Here is an 18,218-nt window from a genome sequence, read left to right as displayed (position 1 = left end):
AATTACTGCCTTGCAGCCTTTCTTTTTAGTAAAAGGCGAGCCCCACTGCCAATAACTGGAAACTAATGCCTTGTAGTCTTTCTCTTTAGTAAAAGGCGAGGCCCACCGCAAATGACTGTGGAAACTGCAGCCTTGCATACTTCTTTTTAGTGAAAGGTTAAGCCCACTGCCAAAAACTATGGAAACTACTGCTTTTGCATACTTTCTTTTTAGTAAATAGGTGAGGCCCACTGCCAACAACTGGAAACTGCTGCCTTGTAGTCTTTCCTTTTAGTAAAAGGCGAGTCCCACTGCCAATAACTGTGGAAACTTATGTCTTGCAGTCTTTCTTTTTAGTGAAAGGCTAAGCCCACCGCCAATAACTGTGGAAACTGATGCCTTGTAGGCTTTCATTCTAGTAAAAGGCTAGGCACACCGCAAATAACTTTGGAAACTGCTGCCTTTCAGTCTTTCTTTTTAGTAAAAGGCTAAGCCCACAGCTAATAACTGTGGAAACTGCTGCCTTGCAGTCTTTCTTTTTAGTAAAAGGCGAGGTCAACCGCCAACAACTGTGGAAACTGCTGCCTTGCATTCTTTCTTTTTAGTAAAAGGCTAGGCCCACCACAAATAACTGTGGAAACTGCTGCCTTGCAGTCTTTCTTTTTAGTAAAAGGCTAAGCCCACCACCAATAACTGGAAACTGCTGCCTTGTAGTCTTTCTTTTTAGTAAAAGGCGAGGCACACCTGCAATAACTGTGGAAACTGCTGCCTTGCAGTCTTTTCTTTTTAGTAAAAGGCTAGGCCCAACGTCCAATAGCTGTGAAAACTGCTGCCTTGCAGTCTTTCTTTTTAGCAAAGGCTAGGCCCACCGCCAATAACTGTGGAAACGGCTGCCTTGCAGTAAATATTTTTATTAAAAGGTTAAGCCCACAGATAATAACTGTGGAAACTGCTGCCTTGCAGTCTTTCATTTTAGTAAAAGGCTACGCCCACCGCCAATAATTATGGAAACTGCTGCCTTGCAGTCTTTCTTTTTAGTAAAAGGCTAGGCCCACAGCTAATAACTGTGGAAGCTACTGGCTTGCAGTCTTTCTTTTTAGTAAAAGGCTAGGCCCACAGCTAATAACTGTGGAAACTGCTGCCTTGCAGTCTTTCTTTTTAGTAAAAGGCTAAGCCCACCGCCAATAACTATAAACTGCTGCCTTGTAGTCTTTGCTTTTCAGTAAAAAGGCGAGGTCCCACCTCCAATAACTGTGGAAACTGCTGCCTTGCAGTCTTTCCTTTTAGTAAAAGGCTAGGCCCACCGCCAATAACTCTGGAAACTGTTGCCTTGCAGTTTTTTCTTTTTATTAAAATGCGAGGCCTACCGCCAATAGCTGTGGAAACTGCTGCCTTGCAGTCTTTCTTTTTAGTAAAAGGATAGGCCCAGTGCCAATAACTGTGGAAACTGCTGCCTTATAGTCTTTCTTTTTAGCAAAAGGCGAGGCCCACAGCTAATAACTGTGGAAACTGCTGCCTTATAGTCTTTCTTTTTAGTAAAAGGCGAGGCCAACAGCTAATAAATGTGGAAACAGCTGCCTTGCAGTCTTTCTTTTTAGTAAAAGGCGAGGACCACCGCCAATAACTTTGGAAACTGCTGCCTTGTAGTCTTTCTTTTTAGTAAAAGGAAAGGCCCACTGCCAATAACTGGAAACTGCTGCCTTGTAGTCTTTCTTTTTAGTAAAAGGCGAGGCCCACAGCTAATAACTGTGGAAACTGCTGCCTTGCAGTCTTTCTTTTTAGTAAAAGGCAAGGCCCACTGCCAGTAACTGTGGAAACTGGTCCCTTATAGTCTTTCTTTTTAGTAAAAGGCGAGTCTCAACGCCAATAACTGTGGAAACTGCTGCCTTGCAGTCTTTCCTTTTAGTGAAAGGCTAAGCCCACCGCCAATAACTGTGGAAACTGCTGCCTTGTAGTCTTTCTTTTTAGTAAAAGGTGAGGCCCACCACCAATAACTGTGGAAACTGCTGCCTTGCAGTCTTTCTTTTTAGTGAAAGGCTAAGCCCACTGCCAATAACTGTGGAAACTGCTGCCTTGTAGTTTTTCTTTTTAGTAAAAGGAAAGGCCCACTGCCAATAACTGGAAACTGCTGCCTTTTAGTCTTTCTTTTTAGTAAAAGGCTAGGCTCACTGGCTATAACTGGAAACTGCTGCCTTGTAGTCTTTCTTTTTAATAAAAGGCTAGGCACACCGCAAATAACTGTGGAAACTGCTGCCTTGCAGTCTTTCTTTTTAGTAAAAGGCGAGGCCCACCGCCAATAACTGTGGAAACTGCGGCCTTGTAGTCTTTCTTTTTAGTAAAAGGTGAGGCCCACTATCAATAACTGGAAACTGCTGCCTTTTAGTCTTTCTAGAAAAGCTAGGCTCACTGGCAATAACTGGAAACTGCTGCCTTGTAGTCTTTCTTTTAATAAAAGGCTAGGCACATCGCAAATAACTGTGGAAACTGCTGCCTTGCAGTCTTTCTTTTTAGTAAAAGGCTAAGCCCACAGCTAATAACTGTGGAAACTGCTGCCTTGCAGTCTTTCTTTTTAGTAAAAGGCTAAGCCCACAGCTAATAACTGTGGAAACTGCTGCCTTGCAGTCTTCTTTTAATAAAAGGCGAGGCCCAACCGCCCCAATAACTGGACACTGCTGTCTTGTAGTCACCTCTTAGTAAAATGCGAGGCCCACCGCAAACTTACTGTGGAAACTGCTGCCTTGCAGTTTTCTTTTTTAGTAAAAGGCTAAGCCCACCAATAACTGGAACTGCTGTCTGTATTTTGTCTTTTCTTTTTCAGTAAAATGCGAGGCCCACCGCCAATAACTGTGGAAACTGCTGCCTTGCAGTCTTTCTTTTTAGTAAAAGGCTAGGCCCACCGCCAATAACTGTGGAAACTGCTGCCTTGCAGTCTTTCTTTTTAGTAAAAGGTGAAGCCCACCGCCAATAACTATGGAAATTGCTGCCTTGTAGTCTTTCTTTTTAGTAAAAGGCGACGCCCACAGCTAATAACTGTTGAAATTACTGCCTTGCAGTCTTCCTTTTTAGTAAAAGGCGAGCCCCACTGCCAATAACTGGAAACTAATGCCTTGTAGTCTTTCTCTTTAGTAAAAGGCGAGGCCCACCGCAAATGACTGTGGAAACTGCAGCCTTGCATACTTTCTTTTTAGTGAAAGGTTAAGCCCACTGCCAAAAACTATGGAAACTACTGCCTTGTAGTCTTTTCGTTTTAGTAATAGGTTGAGCCTACTGCCAACAACTGGAAACTGCTGCCTTGTAGTCTTTCCTTTTAGTAAAGGCGAGTCCCACTGCCAATAACGGAAACTAATGCCTTGTAGTCTTTCTCTTTAGTAAAAGGCGAGGCCCACCGCAAATGACTGTGGAAACTGCAGCCTTGCATACTTTCTTTTTAGTGAAAGGTTAAGCCCACTGCCAAAAACTATGGAAACTACTGCCTTGTAGTCTTTCGTTTTAGTAATAGGTGAGGCCCACTGCCAACAACTGGAAACTGCTGCCTTGTAGTCTTTCCTTTTAGTAAAAGGCGAGTCCCACTGCCAATAACTGTGGAAACTTATGTCTTGGAGTCTTTCTTTTTAGTGAAAGGCTAAGCCCACCGCCAATAACTGTGGAAACTGATGCCTTGTAGGCTTTCATTTTAGTGAAAGGCTAGGCACACCGCAAATAACTTTGGAAACTGCTGCCTTTCAGTCTTTCTTTTTAGTAAAAGGCTAAGCCCACAGCTAATAACTGTGGAAACTGCTGCCTTGCAGTCTTTCTTTTTAGTAAAAGGCGAGGTCAACCGCCAATAACTGTGGAAACTGTTGCCGTACAGTATTTCGTTTTGGTAAAAGGCTAGGCACACCGCAAATAACTATGGAAACTGTTGCCTTGCAGTCTTTCTTTTTAGTAAAAGGCTAAGCACACCGCCAATAACTGGAAACTGCTGCCTTGCAGTCTTTCTTTTTAGTAAAAGGCGAGGCACACCACCAATAACTGTTATTGGCTGTGGACCTCGCCTTTTACTAAAAACAAAGACTGCAAGGCAGCCGTTTCCACAGTTGTTGGCAGTGGGCCTCGCCTTTTACCAAAAAGAAAGACTGCAAGGCAGCAGTTTCCACAGTTATTGGCGGTTGACCTCGCCTTTTACTAAAAAGAAAGAATGCCAGGCAGCCGTTTCCCATAGTTGTTGGCAGTGGGCCTCGCCTTTTACCTAACCGAAAGACTGCAAGGCAGCAGTTTCCACAGTTATTGGTGGTTGACCTCGCCTTTTACTAAAAACAAAGACTGCAAGGCAGCAGTATCCACAGTTATTAGCTGTGGGCGTCGCCTTTTACTAAAAAGAAAGACTACAAGGCAGCAGTTTCCAGTTATTGGCGGTGGGCCTCACCTTTTACTAAAAACAAAGACTACAAGGCAGTAGTTTTCATAGTTTTTGGCAGTGGGCTTAACCTTTCACTAAAAAGAAAGACTGCAAGGCAGCAGTTTCCACAGTTATTAGCTGTGGGCCTAGCCTTTTACTAAAAAGAAAGACTGCAAGGCAGCAGTTTCCACAGTTATTAGCTGTGGGCTTAGCCTTTTACTAAAAAGAAAGACTACAAGGCAGCAGTTTCCAGTTATTGGCGGTGGGGCCTCACCTCTAAAACAAAAAAAAAAAAAAAAAAAAAGACTGCAAGGCAGCAGTTTCCACAGTTTATTGGTGGTGGTCCTCACCTTTTAGTAAAAGAAAGGCTATATGCAGCAGTTTCCACAGTTATTGGTGGTGACCTCGCCTTTTACTAAAAACAAAGACTGCAAGACAGCAGTTTCCACAGTTATTGGCAGTGGTCCTCACCTTTTAGTAAAAAGAAAGGCTATATGGCAGCAGTTTCCACAGTTATTGGTGGTTGACCTCGCCTTTTACTAAAAACAAAGACTGCAAGGCAGCAGTATCCACAGTTATTAGCTGTGGGCCTCGCCTTTTACTAAAAAGAAAGACTACAAGGCAGCAGTTTCCAGTTATTGGCGGTGGGCCTCACCTTCTACAAAAAAAAAAAAAAAAAAAAAAAAGACTGCAAGGCAGCAGTTTCCACAGTTATTGGTGGAGGGCCTAGCCTTTTAATAAAAAGAAAGACTGCCAGACAGCAGTTTCCACAGTTATTGGCAGGTTGCCTAGTCTTTTACTAAAAAGAAAGACTGCAAGGCAGCAGTTTCCAAAGTTATTGGCGGTGGGCCTAGCCTTTTGCTGAAAAGAAAGACTACAAGGCAGCAGTTTCAACAGTTATTGGCGGTGTGCCTCGCATTTTACTTAAATGAAAGATTACAAGGCAGCAGTATCCATAGTTATTGGCGGTGGGCCTCGCCTTTTACTAAAAAGAAAGACTACAAGGCAGCAGTTTCCACAGTTATTGGCGGTGGGCCTCACCTTTTACTAAAAAGAAAGACTGCAAGGCAGCAGTTTCCACAGTTATTAGCTTTGGGCCTCGCCCTTCACTAAAAAGAAAGACTACAAGGCAGCAGTTTCCAGTTATTGGCAGTGGGCCTAGCCTCTTACTAAAAAGAAAGACTGCAATGCAGCAGTTTCCACTGTTAACTGTGGGCCTAGTCTTTTGCTAAAAAGAAAGACTGCAATGCAGCAGTTTCCACTGTTATTAACTGTGGGCCTCGTCTTTCACTAAAAAGAAAGACTACAAGGCAGCAGTTTCCACAGTTATTGGCGATGGGCTTAGCCTTTTACTAAAAAGAAAGACTACAAGGCAGCAGTTTCCACAGTTATTGGCAGTGGGCCTCACCTTTTACTAAAAACAAAGACTACAAGGCAGCAGTTTCCCAACAAGTTATTGGGCGATGGGAGGCTTAGCCTTTTATAAAAAGAGAAAACTACAAGGCAGCACTTTCCACAGTTATTGGCAGTGGGCACCTGGGCTTAGCCTTGTACTAAAAAGAAAGACTACAAGGCAGACTTCCACAGTTATTGGCGTGGGCCTCACCTTTTTACTAAAAAGAAAAGACTACAAGGCAGCAAAGTTTCCAGTTTTTGGCAGTGGGCCTCACCTTTTACTAAAAAGAAAGACTGCAAGGCAGCTGTTTCCACAGTTATTGGCGGTGGGCCTCACCTTTTGCTAAAAAGAAAGACTACAAGGCAGCAGTTTCCAGTTATTGGCTGTGATCCTCACCTTTCACTAAAAAGAAAGACTGCAAGGCAGCAGTTTCCACAGTTATTGACGGTGGCCTTAGCCTTTCACTTAAAAGAAAGACTGCAAGACAGCAGTTTCCACATTATGGCGGTGGGCCTCGCCTTTTACTAAAAAGAAAAGACTACAAAAAGACAGCAGTTTCCACGTTATTGGCGGTGGGCCTCACCTTTTCTAAAAAGAAAGACTACAAGGCAGCAGTTTCCACAGTTATTGCGGTGGGCCTCGCCTTTTACTAAAAAGAAAGATAGAAGGCAGCAGTTTCTACAGTTATTGGCGGTGGGGCCTCACCTTTTTCTATATCGAATGACTCAAGGCAGCCGTTTCCACATTATTGGCGGGGCCTCGCCTTTTCTAAAAAGAGACACAAGACAGCAGTTCCACAGTTATTGGTGGGCTCCTTTTACTATATAGAATACTTCAAGGCAGCAGTTTCCACCACAGTTATTGGCGGTGGGCCTCGCCTTTTACTAAAAAGAAAGACTAGAGGCTAGCAGTTTCCACATTTATTGCGGTGGGCCTCACCTTTCATAAAAGAAGATACAGGCAGCGTTTCCACAGTTATTGGCGGTGGGCCTCACCTTTTACTATATAGAATGACTTCAAGGCAGCAGTTTCCACAGTTATTGGCGGTGGGCCTCGCCTTTTACTCAAAAAGAAAGGACTAGAAGGCAGCAGTTTCCACAGTTCTTGGCGGTGCTAAAAAAACCTTTTACTAAAAAGAAAGACTACAAGACAGCAGTTTTCCACAGTTATTGGCGGTGTGGCCTCACCTTTTACTAGAAGACTAAGGCAGCAGTTTCCACAGTTATTGGCGGTGGGCCCGCCTTTTACTAAAAAGAAAGACTAGAAGGCAGCAGTTTTCCACGTTATTGGTGGGGCACCTTTTTATAAAAAGAAAGTCAAGGCAGCAGTTTCCACAGTTATTGGCGGTGGGCCTCACCTTTTAGTTTTTCTAAAAAAGACTAGAGGCAGCAGTTTCCACAGTTATTGGCGGTGGGCCTCGCCTTTTACTAAAAAGAAAGACTAGAAGGCAGCATTTCCACAGTTATTGGCGGTGGGCCTCACCTTTTACTAAAAAGAAGACTACAATGGCAGCAGTTTCCACAGTTATTGGGCGGTGCCCTCGTTAGTAGCCATCTTGCTTGGTGAGACGTTTTTATTTTTTTTTTCCCCCGCGTGAAGTCAGATTAATCAACAGATATCACAAGTTTAACATACGACTAGAATTTGAGAAATATCTAGAAGTGTTCGTGAACTATCGGTGATAAGATTAGTGTGAAAATAGTAGGATAAAGCGTCTTCTAAGTTAGTTTATCAAGTGTAATACTATAAATCAGAACAAGATGGCAGTAAGTTCCAACTGCGGGAAGAGGTGGCGTAATTTGGCGTGTTTAGCAGATTCGCAATACGATGAGGTAGCAGGAAGGGAACTTGCATTTCTCATCTATGAAATCAGCAACAGTCCTAACCAAAAAGATACAAAAGCATTCATAGATATATTAGAAGGATATAATCCTTCAAACTGGAACAAATCTAATGAAAACATCTTGAAAATAATTGAAGAAGTTCCAAATAAAATCCAAGTGGTCAAGAGACTCATAAAGAAAATATACATAAACCAACATATTCCGACAAAGAAAATGAATAAGGTGAATCTTGTGAATATCTTAATTGATGCATTAGGAAAAAGAATGCCAAAAGCATGCAAAACTGTGTAAGGTTTGGTATAGCATAGTCAATCCACAAAACCTAATCAGAAAATGTGCTGCATGCAACATTCCGACCCATCCACAGTGTGCTGAGGTAATACAAGATTTGAGAAAAGATACAAGAATTTTTTGTTCAACATGTCTATCATGGATAGACAATGTTATTAAATCAAGATTGAATGTACAAATAGTTGAGGATGAAGAAGAAGAGGAAGAGGAAGAAGAAGAAGAAAAAGAAGAAGAGGAAAACGGAAGAGAAGTAAACAAAAATGAAATGACAGAAAAATATAAGGAAAACAAAGAACAAGATAAAAGTATGGATGCAGAGATACTCATTGATACTACATATGAGGCAATAAAGCAGCATACCTACGAAGAAATAAATTACGATATGACAACAGAAAAGCAAATCCCGAAGAGGCTCTACCCAGATCTACACAATGACGGGAAAGAGGAAAAAATAGACAAGAAAGACAAAATCTGCAACCTTTTGAAAAGAGGGAATTGCAGATTTGGAGAAAGATGTTACTACAAACATCCTAAGATATGTCAAAACTATGAAATATATGGTAAATGTGCATACTTAGATGGATATGGGATGATTGCAGAGATCTGCATCCAAAAATATGTAAAAACCTAAAAGAAGGAAAAGGATGTAAGTTCGACAAAAAATGCAAATATATGCACCCTGTAGCCATGAATCATAATCAAATAAATAACCAACCAAGTAATAAAATCCAAAATAAGAAAGAAACAAATAAAGAGAGAAATCAAGAATATCAGGTAAAAGAGAAAAGCAAACCACCAATGAGATATGCAGAGGTGTCAGCAAAAAATTTCAAAGCATCAGCTCCGAAATTCTACTCAAGAGATAATAACTGTATTTATTATGCAAGAGGATATTGCAGAAACGGAGAAAATTGCAGATTCAGACACAAAATGAATAATTATGATGAAGGAAGATCAAATATTATGGAAAAGTTGGATTTTTTTAATGTGTTTCAGAATTTCTGGAAATGAAAAAAAGAACAACATACCAGAACGGAAAGAGACATGGGAAAATCCTTATTACTACCAGTATTAAATGAAGGAGAAAACACGCAAACCATCATAGTGATGAATGCGCAGGGTTTAGTTACGAGTAACTCAAAAAGAAAAATAGAGTACTTAGAAGAACTAACCCAAAATGAAAAGAAAATAGATATAATGAATATAAGTGAAACCTGGTATTCCCAAGAGACTGGGAATGATGATCAAATAAAAGGGTTCCAAACTTATAGATCAGATAGAAAAAATAGGAATCAAGGGGGAACCGCAATATATGGGAAAGACAAAAAACAAGGAAAAATATATGAGAAATATAGTAACTCAGAATGTGAACTAATAGCGGTAGAATTTTGAATCAGAAAAATTGATGAACATAGTAATATATAGACCTCCTAACCCTACTAAGATTTTGACTTAATAATTGAAAAAATTGGATGATATATGTAGAAATCACAAGGACTGGACTATTCTCCTATCTGGTGACTTCAACTTTCCTTTCGTAGAATGGAAAGAACGAATAGGAGATTGTGGTTGTACTTATACATATAAAAAAGAGAGTAATAGTAGTGCAGAAGATAAGAGGCAATTTGAAAAGCTATTAGATATGCTACTAGAATACAACATTCAACAAATAAATCACCTGCCAACAAGAAAGGAAAATACTTTAGACCTAGTATTTGTGAACGAGATGAATTATGTTAAAGAAATAATAGTTTATAATGCGAGTATTTCAGACCATAATGTCATAGAATTAACAGTTCATTCCAAAGCAAGTGAAAATAGAGATAAGCAAGAAATGAAAAAGTGGGAAGGATATGGAAATACAACTTCTACAGTAAAATATAAAATGGTCAGAAATTAATGAAGAATTAAACAAAGATTGGGATAACATTTTCGTAAGTGATGACATAAGGGTAAATACGGAGATATTATATAAAATATTGGAGAAAATAGTGGAAAAATATATACCGAAGAAGAAAAGTAAACATCATTCATGCATACCAAGAGACAGAAGGATCTTGTTCCAGAAAATCAGAAAGTGGAAAAAAGGTCTTGCAAAAGAAAAAAATGCATGGAAAGTTTATAGAACTAAAAAGTAAGATAGAAAATGCAGAACAAAAGATTATACAATCAAAAGAAAATGAAAAACGGGACTTGGAAGAAAAAACCCTATTAAATATCAAGCAAAACCCCAAACTATTATACTCATATGCGAAGAAGATGAATAAAAGAAGAATAGAAATAGGCCCTCTGAGAATTGAAGGGAGATTAACGAATGAAAAAAAGGAAATTTGCAACATACTGGCAGAACGATATAAGAGAGAATTCACCCCTAGAATAGATAATGAAGATAATGATATAGAAGTAAGGGAAGAAAATAGTGAATATTTAGCTGACATAGAAATTAATGAAGCTGATATTGTGCAGGCAATTAATGAAATTAAAAAATGGAGCTGCTGCAGGGCCGGATGGAGTCCCTGCTATTTTGTTAAAGAAAGTAGTTCATTCTATCGCAAAGCCACTTGCAATATTATTAAGACAAAGTGTAGATACAGGCAAGATTTATGATGAGCACAATTAGCATATATCACCCCTACTTTCAAAAGTGGATCAAGACTAGAGGCAAGTAATTATAGGCCTGTGAGTCTAACATCACATATTATGAAAGTGTATGAAAGGGTAATGAAGAAAAATATTATGAACATTTAATAAAAAATAATTTGTTTAATATAGGACAACACGGTTTCGTACCCGGAAAAAGTACACAAACCCAACTGTTAGTCCACCGTGAGAACATATTCAAAAATATGAAAAGCGGAAATGAAACAGATGTGGTTTATCTAGACTTTGCAAAAGCTTTTGATAAAGTAGACCATAATATATTAGCAAAGAAAATTAGAAAACACAAATACGTAGATAAAGTAGGAAGATGGTTAAAAGAATTTTTACACAACAGAAAACAGATAGTTATTGCAAACGATGAGAAATCGGATGAAACCAAGGTAATATCCGGTGTGCCACAAGGTACGGTGCTAGCTGCAATATTGTTTGTTATTATGATTGAAGACATAGACAGTAATGTTAAGGATTCGGTAGTGAGTAGTTTCGCTGATGACACAAGAATAAGTAGAGAAATTACTTGTGATGAAGATAGGAACGCTCTACAAAGAGACCTTAACAAAGTATATGATTGGGCAGAGGTAAATAGGATGGTATTTAACTCTGATAAATTTGAATCAATAAATTATGGAGACAGAGAAGGAAAGCTATATGCATATAGGGGACCTAATAATGAGACAATCACAAATAAGGAAGCAGTTAAAGACCTTGGTGTGATGATGAATAGGAACATGTTATGCAATGATCAAATAGCAATTCTGTTGGCAAAATGTAAAGCAAAAATGGGAATGTTGTTACGGCACTTCAAAACAAGAAAGACTGAACACATGATTATGCTTTATAAAACATATGTTCGTAGTCCACTTGAATATTGCAATATGATATGGTACCCACACTATCAAAAGGATATTGCACAAATAGAGAGTGTACAAAGGTCCTTACAGCTAGAATAGAAGAAGTTAAGGACCTAGACTACTGGGAAAGACTACAATCCTTAAAACTTATATAGTCTAGAAAGGAGAAGAGAATGCTACATGATAATTCAGGCATGGAAAACAGATAGAAGGAATAACAGAAAATATCATGGAACTAAAAATATCAGAAAGAGCAAGCAGAGGTAGATTAATAGTGCCCAAAACTATTACCAGGAAAAATAAGGAAAGCACACAGGACATTAATCCACTACGCACCAGCATCGATAATGCAGCGTCTATTCAATGCGTTGCCAGCTCATCTGAGGAATATATCAGGAGTGAGCGTAGATGTGTTTAAGAATAAGCTCGACAAATATCTAAACTGCATCCCAGACCATCCAAGATTGGAAGATGCAAAATATACCGGAAGATGTACTAGCAACTCTCTGGTAGACATTAGAGGCGCCTCACACTGAGGGACCTGGGGCAACCCGAACGAACTGTAAGGTCTGTAAGGTCTGTAAGGTCTTTTACTAAAAGAAAAAGACTAAAGGCAGCGTTTTTCTACAGTTTTATTGGCGGTGGGTCCCCCTTTTACTATATAGAATGACTTAAGGCAGCAGTTTTCCCACAGTTATTGCGGTGGCCTCGCCTTTACTAAAAAAGAAAGACTAACAAAGACGCCATTTCCACAGTTATTGGCGGTGGGCCTCACCTTTTACTAAAAGAAAGACTACAAGACAGCGTTTTCCACGTTTATTGGCGGTGGGGCCCTCCTTTTACTAAAAAGAAAGACTAGAAAAATTGGCAGCATGGGTTTACGTTATTGGCGGTGGGCCTCGCCTTTTACTAAAAAGAAAAGACTAGGAAGGCAGCAGTTTCCACAGTTATTGGCGGTGCCCTCACCTTTTACTAAAAAGGAAAGACTAGAAGGCAGCAGTTTCCACAGTTATGGGGGGCCTCACCTTTTGGCTATATAAAAAAAATGACTCAAGGCAGCGTTTCCACAGTTATTGGAGGTTGGGCCTCGCCCTTTTACTAAAAAGAAAAAGACTACAAGGCAGCAGGTTTCCAACAGTTTATTTGGCGGTGCCCTTCACCTTTTATAAAAAGAGACTCAAGAGCAGTTTCTTTCCACCACAGTTTTTTGGCGGTGGGCCTCCACCTTTTACTATATAGAATGACTTCAAGGCAGCAGTTTCCACAGTTATTGGGCGGTGGGCCCTCGCCTTTTACTAAAAAAAAGACTTAAGGCAAGCATTTTTCTACAGTTTTGCGGGGGTGGGCCTCAACCTTTTTACTATATAGAAACTTCAAAAAGGCAGCATTTCCCACAGTTTTGGCGGTGGGCCTCGCCTTTTACTAAAAAGAAAAGACTAGAAGCAGCATTTCTACAGTTATTGGCGGTGGGCCTCACCTTTTACTATATAAAATGACTTTCAAGGAGCAGTTTTCCACAGTTATTGGCGTTTGGGCCTCGCCTTTTTAATACAGACTAGCAAGGCTTTCAGTTTCTACAGTTATTGGCGGTGGGGCTCACCCTTTTACTTTTTAATTAGAAAGACTAGAAGGCAGCAGTTTCCACAGTTACTTGGCGGTGGGCCTCCAAGCATTTTCCACTTTTTACCCTAGAAAGACTAGAATGGCAGCAGTTTCCCACAGTTTATTGGCGGTGGGGGGCTCACCTTTTACTAAAAGCAACGACTAACGGCGCAGTTTCCACAGTTATTGGTGGTGGGCCTCACCTTTTACTATATAGAATGACTTCAAGGCAGCAGTTTCCACAGTTATTGGCGGTGGGCCTCGCCTTTTACTAAAAAGAAAGACTACAAGGCAGCAGTTTCCACAGTTATTGGCGGTGGCCTCACCTTTTATAAGAAAGACTACAAGACAGCAGTTTTCCACAGTTATTGGCGGTGGGCCTCACCTTTTACTATATAGAATGACTTCAAGGCAGCAGTTTCCACAGTTATTGGCGGTGGGCCTCGCCTTTTACTAAAAAGAAAGACTAGAAGGCAGCAGTTTTCTACAGTTATTGGCGGTGGGCCTCACCTTTTACTAATATAGAATGACTTCAAGGCAGCAGTTTCCACAGTTATTGGCGGTGGGCCTCGCCTTTTACTAAAAAGAAAGACTAGAAGGCAGCAGTTTCTACAGTATTGGCGGTGGGCCCTCACCTTTTACTATATAGAAATGACTTCAAGGGCAGCAGTTTCCACAGTTATTGGCGTTGGGCCTCGCCTTTTACTAAAAAGAAAAGACTAGAAGGCAGCAGTTTCTACAGTTATTGGCGGTGGGGCCTCACCTTTTACTATATAGAATGACTTCAAGGCAGCAGTTTCCACAGTTATTGGCGGTGGGCCTCACCTTTTACTAATTAGAAAGACTAGAAGGCAGCAGTTTCTACAGTTATTGGCGGTGGGCCTCACCTTTACTATATAGAATGACTTCAAGGCAGCAGTTTCCACAGTTATTGTCGGTGGGCCTCACCTTTTACTAAAAAGAAGACTAGAAGGCAGCAGTTTTCTACAGTTATTGGCGGTGGGCCTCACCTTTTACTATATAGAATGACTTCAAGGCAGCAGTTTCCACAGTTATTGGCTGTGGGCCTCACCTTTTACTAAAAAAGAAAGACTAAGAAGGGCAGCAGTTTCTACAGTTATTGGCGGTGGGCCTCACCTTTTACTATATAGAATGACTTGCAAGGCAGCAGTTTTCCACAGTTATTGGCGGTGGGCCTCACCTTTTACTATAAAAAGAAAGACTAGAAGGCAGCCGTTTCTACAGTTATTGGCGGTGGGCCTCACCTTTTACTATATAGAATGACTTCAAGGCAGCAGTTTTTCCACAGTTATTGGCGGTGGGCCTCACCTTTTAACTAAAAGAAAGATTACAAGACAGCAGTTTCCACAGGTTATTGGCGGTGGGCCTCACCTTTACTATATAGAATGACTTCAAGGCAGCAGTTTCCACAGTTATTGGCGGTGGGCCTCGCCTTTTACTAAAAGAAAGACTAGAAGGCAGCAGTTTCTACAGTTATTGGCGGTGGGCCTCGCCTTTTACTAAAAAGAAAGACTACAAGACAGCAGTTTTCCACAGTTATTGGAGGTGGGCCTCACCTTTTACTAAAAATGAAAGACTAGAAGGTCAGCAGTTTCCACATTGGCGGTGGGCCTGCACCTTTTACTAAAAAAGAAAGACTTTAGAAGGCACAGTTCCACAGTTGGCGGTGGGCCTCGCCTTTTACTAAAAAGAAGACTAGAAGGCAGCAGTTTTCCACAGTTATTGCGGTGGGCCTCACCTTTTACTAAAAAGAAAGACTACAAGACAGCGTTTCCACGTTTGGGCGGGGGGGCCTCGCCTTTTACTAAAAGAAAGATACAAGGCAGCAGTTTCCACAGTTATTGGCGGTGGGCCTCACCTTTTACTAAAAAGAAAGACTACAAGACAGCAGTTTTACATTTATTGGCGGGGGGCCTCACCTACTAAAAAGAAAGACTAGAATTGGCAGCAGTTTCCACAGTTATTGGCGGTGGGCCTCACCTTTTAGACTAAAAAGAAAGACTACAATGACAGCAGTTTCCACAGTTATTGGCGGCCCTCACCTTTTACTAAAAAGAAAGACCTAGAGGCAGCAGCCACCAGTTTTGGCGGTGGGCCCCCTTTTACTAAAAAGAAAACAAAAAGACTAGAGGCAGCAGTCCACAGTATGTTGGCGGTGGGCCTCACCTTTTTTACTAAAAACAGACTAGAAGGCAGCAGTTTCAGTTATTGGCGGTGGGTCCTCACCTTTGTACTAAAAAGAAGACTACAAGACAGCAGTTTCCATACAGTTATTGGCGGTGTGGCCTCACCTTTTAGCTAAAAAGAAAGACTAGAATGACAGCAGTTTCCACAGTTATTGGCGGTGGCCTCACCTTTTACTACTACAAAAAGAAAGACTAGAGCAGCAGTTTCCACAGTATTGGCGGTGGGCCTCACCTTTTACTAAAAAGAAAGCTAACAGACAGGGCAAAGTCACAGTTTATTGGCGGTGGGCCTCGCCTTTTAATAAAAGAAAGACTAGAAGGCAGCAGTTTCCACAGTTATTGGCGGTGGGACCTCACCTTTTACTAGAACAAAGACTACAAGACAGCAGTTTCCACAGTTATTGGCGGTGGGCCTCACCTTTTACTAAAAAGAAAGACTGCAAGGCAGCAGTTTCCACAGTTATTGGCGGTGGGCCTCGCCTTTTACTAAAAAGAAAGACTACAAGGCAGCAGTTTCCACAGTTATTAGCTGTGGGCCTCGCCTTTTACTAAAAAGAAAGACTACAAGGCAGCAGTTTCCAGTTATTGGCAGTGGGCCTAGCCTTTTACTAAAAAGAAAGACTGCAAAGCAGCAGTTTTCACAGTTATTGGCGGTGTGCCTAGCATTTTATTAAATAGAAAGACTATAAGGCAGTAGTTTCCAGTTATCGCCACTGGGCCTAGCCTTTTACTAAAAGAAAGACTACAAGGCAGCAGTTTCCAGTTTTTGGCAGTGGGCCTCACCTTTTACTAAAAAGAAGACTACAAGGCAGCAGATTCCACAGTAAAAGGCTAGGCCCACCGCCAATAACTGTGGAAACTGCTGCCTTGCAGTCTTTCTTTTAAGTAAAAGGCTAGGCCCACTACCAATAACTGTGGAAACTGCTGCCTTGCAGTCTTTCTTTTTAGTAAAAGGCTAGGCCTACTACCAATAACTGTGGAAACGGCTGCCTTGCAGTCTGTCTTTTTTGTAAAAGGCTAGTCCCACTACCAATAACTGTGGAAACTGCTGCCTTGCAGTCTTTCCTTTTAGTAAAAGGCTAGGCCCAATACCAACAAATGTGGAAACTGCTGCCTTGCAGTCTTTCTTTTTAGTAAAAAGCTAGGCCCACCGCCAATAACTGTGGAAAATGCTGCCTTGCAGTCTTTCTTTTAAATAAAAGTTGAGGCCCACTGCCAATAACTGTGGAAACTGCTGCCTTGTAGTCTTTCTTTTTAGTAAGAGGCGAGGCCCACCGCCAATAACTGTGGAAACTGCGGCCTTGCAGGTGGATTTTTTATCAAAGGCGAGGCCCAAATTCCACTAACTGTGGTTGATGACAGCAAGGACATGCGGTCGTAAAAACCTCTTTGCTAAACAATGAACATACAAGGAAGGCAGAGGAGAAGGCGCATCAGGCAACCGAACACTCAATGTAGGGATAACGGTGGGAAAGAAGAAGAGTAATACAAACCTCCTCCGCAACCTGTATAATCATAATGTCAAGGCCAACAATCGTGTCAATAGGAGACTAGAAGTAACAATGATCCTCGAATATCACCGTAAAGAACACCAGACAGGCTCAGCCAAAGTTCTTATGAAAGAACATTAGTGTACAACAACTCTCCGAAGCTGTGAAGAAGATCAACTACATATCCGCCGCTTCTAAAGAGCAAAAGGTTTAGAAACAAGCGCTTTAGTTACCAAAGTTTAAAGCAACGGTAAAAAAGTTCAATACGCCCTGTTTCCTTTGTACGTAAAGGCTTACAGGAAATGGATGACCATGTATCTAAAGAAAAAAAAAATATATTAATCTTAGGTAGAACTGGAAGGACCTCTATAGACTGGCAGTAACTTCCAACAGTCGGCCCTTGTGTTTTTTTTTTTCGTTTCTTTCACCTGGAAAGACAAATGAGAGTTGAAAAATGGGAGAACATTACGAAAACTTAATGCATGAAGACTGGAAGGGCTAATGGAAAATAATTTCTTAAGGGACAGTGAAAAGGTACTCCTTAAAAAGAAAAGTATTTTCTCAGGTATCAAAAAAAAAAAAAAAAAAAAAAACACGCATCCAGATATTTTACAGGCAGAACTGAGAAAAAAAAAAAAAGTAGCTGGATGCAGGGAAAGAGTTCATTTCAAATATATGTCAATCAGGACTAATGGAATAATAGATTTCAGCTGTTACAAACGTTTATTAGAAAAAATCGCCAAGACGGTGTTGTTGGGTTTCCCTCTGCTGGCAAACGTATCTCCAGAAAAAGAGAAAAATCAAAGCTCAGGAAAATTTGGGCGTTTGATTATTGTGTTCATATGCACACAATAGCGATCTCTTTATCAACTTAGGGGCATTGCAGAGAGAGAGAGAGAGAGAGAGAGAGAGAGAGAGAGGTGGGGGGGGGGGGCATTCATTATCATGAACGAAATATTCTATCAGTAATTCTTTCGGGCATATTTTGATACTAACTGAGAGCTATCATGTAAGGAACAGATTGTATTTGATAAAAGTGAAATTCAACCTCTTAATTCGATCAACAGATAACGCCAGCTTGCGTTTGGGAGATCACACAGCTCAAGTTGAAAAATAGATTTATAAAAGATGAGTTAGGTGTATACTTCAGGGCAATAAGTTCTCTTCTTTACTGGAATCACTAAATCTCTATGTTATCTTGACTCTGGATATTACTCTCGTGTTTTTGGTGTTTTATCTTGTGTTTCCCTCCAAAGGTAAGATTGAACCCGAGACAATTCATCTCCCTTTCCTCACACGTCCTCCCTATTTCTTACAAAATTCCCCTTCAGTCAAGAGGAAGGTTTTATCGTCCTTTCGGGTAACTCATATTCTCTCTTTCCCGCTACCATTCTCTTGTTCTTTCTATGTCTGGGCTACGTATGGACATTATATTGCCCGTCCAATCATCCTTCTCATCTAAAAATAAATTAACGAAGAATGCAAGGCTGTGAAAGTTATCTGAAAACGCAGAGGACCG

The sequence above is a fragment of the Macrobrachium nipponense genome, chromosome 8, assembly GCF_015104395.2.
Source record: "Macrobrachium nipponense isolate FS-2020 chromosome 8, ASM1510439v2, whole genome shotgun sequence".
Classification (NCBI taxonomy): domain Eukaryota; kingdom Metazoa; phylum Arthropoda; class Malacostraca; order Decapoda; family Palaemonidae; genus Macrobrachium; species Macrobrachium nipponense.
Note: the sequence above shows the minus strand (reverse complement) of the source record.